Here is an 8,167-nt window from a genome sequence, read left to right as displayed (position 1 = left end):
TTCTTCTTCTTTTTTTTTTTTTTCCTTCCCTCCTCTTTCTGCTTAGAGAAGCTAATGGCAGCCTCGGAAACGGCACCTCTGCGGCTCCGTCTGCCGAACCCGGTCCTGCAGCCTTTGGGCGGGAGCGGGCGAGCACAGCCGCCGCTGGCCCGGCCGACGGTACCCCCGCAAGCCGTCTCGAGCTTTTGTAGAAAACCCAGGCGATTTTTCAGAGTAAAAGGCCAGTTCTGTTCGGAATAGGTTGGGCGTTTATTTTTAGGTGTACGGCGAAGCTTCCCGTCTGTGTCTTACCTCACTGTGTTTTCCCCATCTGACACAACTGCACAGACACAAAAGAGGGTTTTCTTTTAAAAAAAAAAATCAGACTAAAGGAGGAGGATGTGTTTGGCTATTTTCCTTGAGGAAGGAGGTTGCCCGTCTAGTAATCCCTGAACGGGCGGCGGGTAGCTAGGTTTTGCAGCGCGCCTCCGAGCCGTCACTTGCTGTGCCAGGTCGCTCGTTTGCTTTTCCACCGAGTTGCAAAACCCCTGAATACCACGGTTTGTACGTGGAAGTGCTGACACAAACCTTAGCTGCAGCATCCCGAACCCGACGCCGGGGCGAGGGCGCAGCCTGTGTGGCCCCGCGTACGGATAAATAAAGCATTTCAGCGGCCGGTGCCGACAGATCGTAAACCTCCGCGAGCACAAATACCGACAACGACCCCGAAAGATCAGAGGGCTCGCGGCGAGCCCGGCGGGGATGATTTAGCGCTGGGGTGGAGGGGTCGGTGTCTCCGCGTAGGTGGGGGCGAGCGGGCCGGAGAAATCGATAAGCTATTCCGCCTGCGAGGGGGAGGAAGGGGCCGCCGCCGGCCTGCGGACCCGATTCCTCCCCGAGGGAAGAGCCGCATCCTGCGAGCTACCCCGCTCCCCAGGGACGGACGGGGCCCCGCCGCCGCCGCCGCCCAGCGCCGATGTCCTCGCGAACGGGGCGGAGACCTGCCCGACACCTCCGAGCGGGTCCCGCCGGAGCCGCGGCGCGGCGCGGCCCTCCCAAAGGCGCGCCGAGAAAACGCGCTCTGCAGCCGCCGACAAAACAGCTCCGAGCCTGACCGAGCCGTGCCCAGCCTGCTGCCTCCCCCCAAGCCACGGGATTTCGATTTTACCTGGGATCTGGAAAGCTTTTAAAATCAGCAATATCATCTTCCCCCCCAGAAATAAATTCCTCAATGGTTACACTGCAAAAACGTTTCTAGGAATGGCCAATTCTGCTATTAATGCACTGAAGATCGCGTTAAAAAAAAAAGRTCAGATTAATACAGAGCCTTATCAAAAGCATGGCATAAACCATGCGTTGAATTTAATCCAAWCCAAACTGTCAATCTGCCTTCAGGATCAGATATAACGAACGTATGAGCCCAGGGCGGAAAGGAAAAGYATGGCTTGTTTTCTAATACCAGGTTTGTACTGAGCTCTATTAGCTGTGCTCCTGCATGGAAATCCTTACGCTGSAAATGCTGGACAAACAGGATTTCTTATCTTTCTGCTTTGGCGAGCTGGCGAAAAGTTTTGCTTGTTTGTTTTTAATTATTTCCTTATTTCAGGTTTCCCGTTTTCAGGCAACGTTTCTGAGCGCTTTCTGAAAACGGATCCTTTTTGAAGCACTTTAAATAGGAAACAAAAACGAATAAAGAGACACCAGAATCGTTAGCGCCTCCCGGCACGCAGCTGGCGATTCCTCGGCAATCCTTCCTGCGGAAAGGCTGGCGCGCCTCAAGGGGGGACCCGTCCGCGAGCCCGGTGCTGCGCAGCCCCCCGGCACGGGCGGCTCTGGTGCACGCTGGGGAAATGGGGCTCCCGGCCAGAGAGGCAAACCGCGCAAGCAAATCCCATTTACTCGTTTGCTAAATTCAGACGGCAATTAAATTCGTATTATCTGCTCACTCAACCTGAACAGCGTGCGAGCAGGCCCTTTGCCTCTCTGGCAGACTCTTCCCATCTATTTWCTTCCCCTGCAGATCGCAGCAGCGGGGTCCAGCTGACCCAAGAGCGAGAGAGGCCGCCGCGGCTGGCACGGGGCGGGAAGCCCTCGCCCCCGGCTCGGCTCCCTAAAGGCTTTTTCCCTGTCGGTGTCTGCCAAGCGCGAGGGTATTTCTGCCGCTGCGTCCTCGGCACGGGGCTGGCTGGGCACCTCCCGCAGCAGCGAGGTGCCCGCCGGCACCGGCGCTTTGAAGAGCGCTCGAGCAGCCCCGGCGTGCGGCTTCCCCGGGGCCTACGGCCAGCAGGATTTCGCGGCGCACGTGCCCACGCCGGGATCTCACCCGCGTGAGACCGCCGCAGGAGGCGCCCAATGCGCTTCGGTGAGCGACGTGATTTTTCAGCACCTGTACGGCATCGCCGGGCAGCTACACRTCTTTGCAAATCCAGCCCCGGGATCTAGTTATAAATTTTGCTCRTAGCCATTAAGTCCGGCCGGCGCTTCAGGAGAGTTCTCTCTGAGGCGCTGTGATAACGGCATTTCAAATTTGCAAAATGCACCGTATCGCCACAGCGGCTCCTCGGTGCCTTGCCTGCGACGTGCACTGCAGACCGCAGCAGGGCACGAGCAGCGGCGCCGGTCCGAACGGTGCTCGCTCCTCTCTTTAAAGCACACGCTGAACCACACGCTTTTTCACCGATAATTAAAAACGTCGAAGCAAAAAAATCAGAACGCCCCGTTTCGTCCTGCAAAGTTTTCTATCAGTGATTTCCCTGGAGTTATACCGGCTCGTCACCCAAATAGGGAATTACGCATGGAGTTTTACGTGCAATTCTAGGTGAAGTTTGCAAAAGTACTGCCTGTTCCCCGGGATAAAAATGTTGTGTGTACACAGCAGAAAACGGTATTCCCATGGAAGGCCCCAACAATTAGAACTGCGGGTTTATCTAGCTATTGATTGCCGTGGGGCTGTTTGCTATTCTGATCTCAGCTGGTCGGAAGTCTTACCAATCAAAGTAAGGTCATGACCACGGGGTCAGAAACCTGCACTACATACATCATAATTTATTTTACAGATAATCAATAGCAAATTGCACCATGCAATTTTACAGTACAGCATCACATTTAAGGACTAATGCGACTCACACAGTGTTGTGACCTTAAGGCCTGGCAGTTTAAGGGGTCAAAATCCGCTTTCATTTTACAGTTGTAAATCATGGCTGCAAGTGGAGCAGCAAGCCCGTTAGCTATTAMTTTGTACAACTGCATAACTGAGCAAAATTCTGCCTATAGTTTGAATCCAAGTAGGAAAAATAAGCATCAGCATCAGCCTCTAAGGCTTCACATCTGCCTTAGAGACAATTCAACRGAACAAGCCCACAGAGCATCAAGGCTAAGGTATTGCTGAAAGTTTATATCCATACACAGCATCCGCAGGGTGACAAACGGAGCAGCCACACAGATCRGCTCGGGCACTTGCACCCAGGCAAATGCTCTCAAAGGAACTAAATAACCTGCATAGATTAACTTCACTTAAACCTGAATTGCTGACTTAACTTTTTTTTTTCTCCTTTTCCCCTTTTGCCTGATCATCTAGCAAAAAAAAAAAGGTCAGTGGCAAAGGGCTTGATGGGCACAAAATACAGGGAGCCAGCAGCCAGGCACTCGGCACCAAAGGAATCCCGGCTCAGTAAACGTCAAAATCGCGCAGGGCCCGTCAGACGCTCCGCACGCAGGCACGGAGCAAACGCAATTTGTAGCGCATCGGTGCCAYGTTTGATGGCGTGAACATTTGTCAGGTGGGAACCGAACTGGGAAACCTTTCTTTCCTTTCCAATTCTCATAAGCAACCAGGAGACCACCACTCTCTAGGTGGATTCAGAGCAACAGAGAAGTAGTAAAATTCCCTTCTACCAACCCTGCGTTTCGTCCAGTTTTCTGACTTACGTTCCCAGGGCTTGGGGAAACATACCCTGCTAGCCGTGCCTACGATCGCGCTGCGCGCACATGCTACCATCCTAGTTATTTTGTATGCTTTCTGCTCTTGCCTGTACTTTTGTGTTAATTCTGTCTTTTTGCAGAAGACTAGCTCAGGGTATTCCAAAAGACGCAACAGCTTTTTAACAAGCTGTCCTTACAAACGATGCCAAAGATAGCGTTTTAGCAGGGAAAAAAGGGGGTTGCAATATGCATCTGAAAAAAATGATGTAGGAGGAATAAGCAGTGGTGAAAATACCTTGTAGGAAGAGCAATCAGTTATTAACTGCTACATTCTGGCATTTGCGTGGATGCAATATGCAGTTCCCAGGGAACTTCACCAAGGTTTAACAGTAATTAATCTCAATGTGATTTTATAATAAGGTGTTAGCAGAGGAGTCACTGGACTTCCAGGCCCTTTCCCCACTAGGGGCCGTGTCTGTTCAGTGCCCTGGTCCAGGCRGTTGCTGCCTCCAGCCCCCACAGCCACCTCGGGCAGAGATAATTCCTTCAGGACCGAACCTGCTTGGTGGCATTAATTTTCCAGCATTTTTTGCCTCCGTTCTCACGTGTTACAGTTTGTCCTGTCAAGGGCATTCGGCACAAACTTTGGTTTAAACTGTGCCTCCAACTGATGCCTCTCAACCCCATGTTCAGCCAGAACCGGGGGACGAGGAGACACGTCCACCCGCCTGACTCCTCCCTGTGCCTTCTCGGGGCTGCCCCGTGCTGAAAACCTGCCCCGATTAACCCAGGCTCATCCCTCACCTTTAATCTCAGTGTGAGATTAAGCGAGCCCCCGAGGGCTGGGCTCTGCCCTGTTTTCCTTAACCTCAGGCAAGGGCAGCAGGACCTGCTGCACCCGCTCCCCGCCTGCGCGGGACCGAGCCCATGCTGTAACTTTTATCACGTTTCATCCGTCCTCAGGGACGATGCTGCGGTTACCCAACACCGAGTAGCTTSCAATCTTCCCTGTTTACTTCCAGCTTTCCTTCCCGGAAGAAAGTTTTACCTTACCGGGGATCACCAGCAGGCTCGACGGCGGTGCACAAGGTTGGAGCRATGAGCTGGGCGGGTTCGCCGCCAGCCCCAGACGGGAGCTGCTTGCAGGAGGACGTCGCCGGCGAGAGCGCCTTCAGGAAAGGGGCCAACGCAGCGCGGSAGAACAGCACCCTTCTGGCTGCCCCGCAGTCGGCGCGGCCCGCGGCGCGGGGCCGACCGGCACAGCGCCGTGCCCGGGAGGGACGCGCTCCCGCCAGGCGGGGAACGCGGCCRCGTGCTTCCGCCGAAGGTCCGAGCCGCTCGCGCGGGCAGAGCAGCCAGGCAGCCGCAGCAGCCCCGACACTGCCCGCGCGTCCGCAGGCCAGCGGGGACCTTCGCACGAGCGCCCGCAGCACGCGCGTACCCAGGCACTGGTGCAACAACGGCAACTTCTTTTTTTTTTTCTTTTTTTTTTCTTTTTTTTTGAATCACAACCTGAATGCATTTTTCACCTATTCTTATGAAACACCTAAAAAAAATCTATCTTGGAAAAAATCAAAGCAAAAGACAACATTATTCAGAGCGGGTGGGCTCTCGCGCTCAGTTTGGGTAGAAGCACTTTCCCAGTTGGATTCCCGGCTCCAGGCTCAGAGGGAGAGGCGAGAGGACAGGAGCTTCCACCGCTCCCGAGGAGCCAAAGGGACACCCACAAAAATACTAAGAGGATCCGGGGAGTAGGCTGCAAATGCAAAAGGAGTATTTTCAGTGAGTTTTGCTCTTGCACATAGACCCCCTAGCACACGGCGAGATCCCCTCGCTCAGCCAAAATCCCCTCCCCAGGCCGCGGAAGGGGCCGCCCTGGGACACGCCCGCAGGAGAAGCGGCTCGGCGGGCGAYGGGGCTCCCAGGCCGGGGTACAGACCGTGCAAAACAAACCCAGCAGCTGCGGGACGGCCCGGAAAAGCAGAGGGAACGCACGCCGCGTCCCGGCCGCCCTTGGCACCCCGGGCTCGCCGGTACGTACGCTCCTCGGCTCGGTACCGGACGGGGCGATTCGAGCCCCGCGCCCGCTCTGCTGTACACCCCATCCACCGCAACTGCAGCCGAGTCTTTCTTCGCCCCTCTGAAGCACCTCGCATCCCTCTAGGAGCTTGGAAACAGCTGCAAACTGCAACGTGTTCCAGGTTTGGGGTCCCAAGCACCCGAGCGGCTGTTCCCCCTCGCTGCCCACTGCCACAGCACGTACAGAAATTCCCGTGCCTGAAAATGCCCGCGCTTGCTTCTGCCTCTCGGCAGCCTGTAAAGCAGCTCTTTTGCTGAACACGTATCTGAGGGATCTTCTGGAGCAGCACGGGGCCCAGCGCGCTCAGCAGAGAGAGGCTGCGGAAGGGGAAGGAGGCTGTTCAGTAGCTCTGTAGATACGGGACAAGCCTTTCCGTGGCTTCTCAAGACCATTCGCAAGCAACCTGTAACGCTCATTCTGGTACCCGCGTCCAGACTCACGGCGCATCGCCGGAAGAAAGCGCTCAGCCCACCGCAGCCTCTCCGGGTCGCCTGTGCCGTGCTCCGTCCTTGGCGCTCGCCTCCCCGCGGCGGGAGACGCGGCCGAGCTGGGGGGYGGAGGGGGGGGGATCCGACCCCGTTTCCAGCGGCTGTACGATGAGCTTGGCCTTCACCCAGAGGGGTTAAAAGGCTCTCGCAGAGCCGGGTGCCCACTGGCACGGCACAGGGAGCAACGACGGCACTCCAGAGCCAACGCCACCRACGCTGCCAGGGCAAGCGACCCCCGGCAGACGGCAGGGCAACAGCCCCTCGAGATGCAAGAGACGGAAACCAGCTGCGGATGTTATTGCCGTTGGGTAGGAGCCTGGAAAACACGCTGCCTACACCTTGGGCTGCAGCAGTCAGAGAGCCCCCGAGAAAGGAGGGTTTAGCCAGCAGGTGAGCTAAAGCGTCATCGAACTGCGCGCACCTCACACGTCAATACCCCGCACCCTGRCAAAAGTCTTAATATACAAATGACCAAGACACAAAACACCCGAACCACACTCTGAAGCGTGCCAGAGGTGTTTTCACGGTTGCACGCAGAACCACAAAGTAAGATGCAGAAGCAAAGGGGCATAATTCTAACGATACCGCGTAGGACGATGCGTCGGCCGTGACTTTCATGGGAGGGCGAGCGGCGGCCTTATCACATAATCCGCTGCAGGCATTCCTAGATCTCCCCAATACAATGCAGAGCTCTTTGAGCAAAACTAAACAATTCCCTTTAGCCTAAATAAATATTAAACCTAAGCAATGCATTAATTTACTCTAGTTCACCAAAGGCTAACTCCAACCCAAACTGATCATTATAAAAGAAATCCTATAATCCCTCTCTCCCATTCAGGCTCAAAACATGTAATCCTGTGAATAAATTCAGAAAGAAAGTGTAACAAAACGGGCAATAAAAACTTACAGCATTCACATCTTTTCATCTACCATTAATACTGTAAACACTCACTTGAAGGCCCTTGAGTATGACTAATCTAATGTTTTGGCTCCCTACGCTAATAGCCATAATAGCACGCCTCTCGCCGCGACACCCGGCCGGATTCGCCACCCCTCCRAGCGTCGAGGGGAGACACCTCTCGGGCTCCCGTTCGGGCGAATCCGAACGTCAAACCCTGCAAAGTCGGCACTAAACCGAGACAGTATGGTTCTAATAGTAAGACAGCGCGCAGAACTACTTTTTTTTTTTCTTTATTATTTTATTGCTTTGGAAGCCTGCAAGCTCCAACTGTATAAATGCCAATAACTTCCCAAGTTTTAAGGCTGCTGAAGTAAGAGATCAGATTTTAGCAAGTGCTTTCCAGGCAGCGAGCCAAAACTTTTTCTGATTCACTAAAAGCACCAAAGGGAGGGGGAGAGGGAGGGGGGCTGGAGGGCTGATTAACTTCAGTTACCGCACAATCTTCCCCCCCCCCCAAAAAAAAAATGAAAAAATGAAAAGAAAGAAAGAAAGAAAAATCCCCAAACCACCTCACCGCTGCAGCGGGTGCCGTCGCCGCCAGCCCCGCGCAGCCTGCTACTCCTCGGTTCGGAAAAGCGCGCCGGAGCGAGGCGGCAAACGCGGGGCAACTCCCGGCTGCAGCTCCTCCGCCGCGGAGCAGCCTCAGGGGCGCAGCAGCAGCGGGGACGAGAAAAGGAAAAGAAAACATCAAAAAGGAAAATGTGACCCCCAGGGTTTTGGGGGTTTTCTTTTTGCGGG

General features: G+C 54.8%; 1 protein-coding gene across 3 annotated transcripts in view; it reads right to left on the bottom strand.

Annotated features, from left to right (window-relative positions):
• Positions 1-8,167, bottom strand: part of FGF18 (fibroblast growth factor 18) — an 87,813-nt gene that overhangs the window by 63,547 nt on the left and 16,099 nt on the right. The window lies entirely within an intron of this gene.

The sequence above is a fragment of the Rhea americana genome, unplaced genomic scaffold (assembly GCF_003343005.1).
Source record: "Rhea americana isolate MKP2758 unplaced genomic scaffold, rheAme1 scaffold_318, whole genome shotgun sequence".
Taxonomy (NCBI): Eukaryota; Metazoa; Chordata; class Aves; order Rheiformes; family Rheidae; genus Rhea; species Rhea americana.
This window is presented reverse-complemented; position numbering and strand designations above follow the sequence as displayed.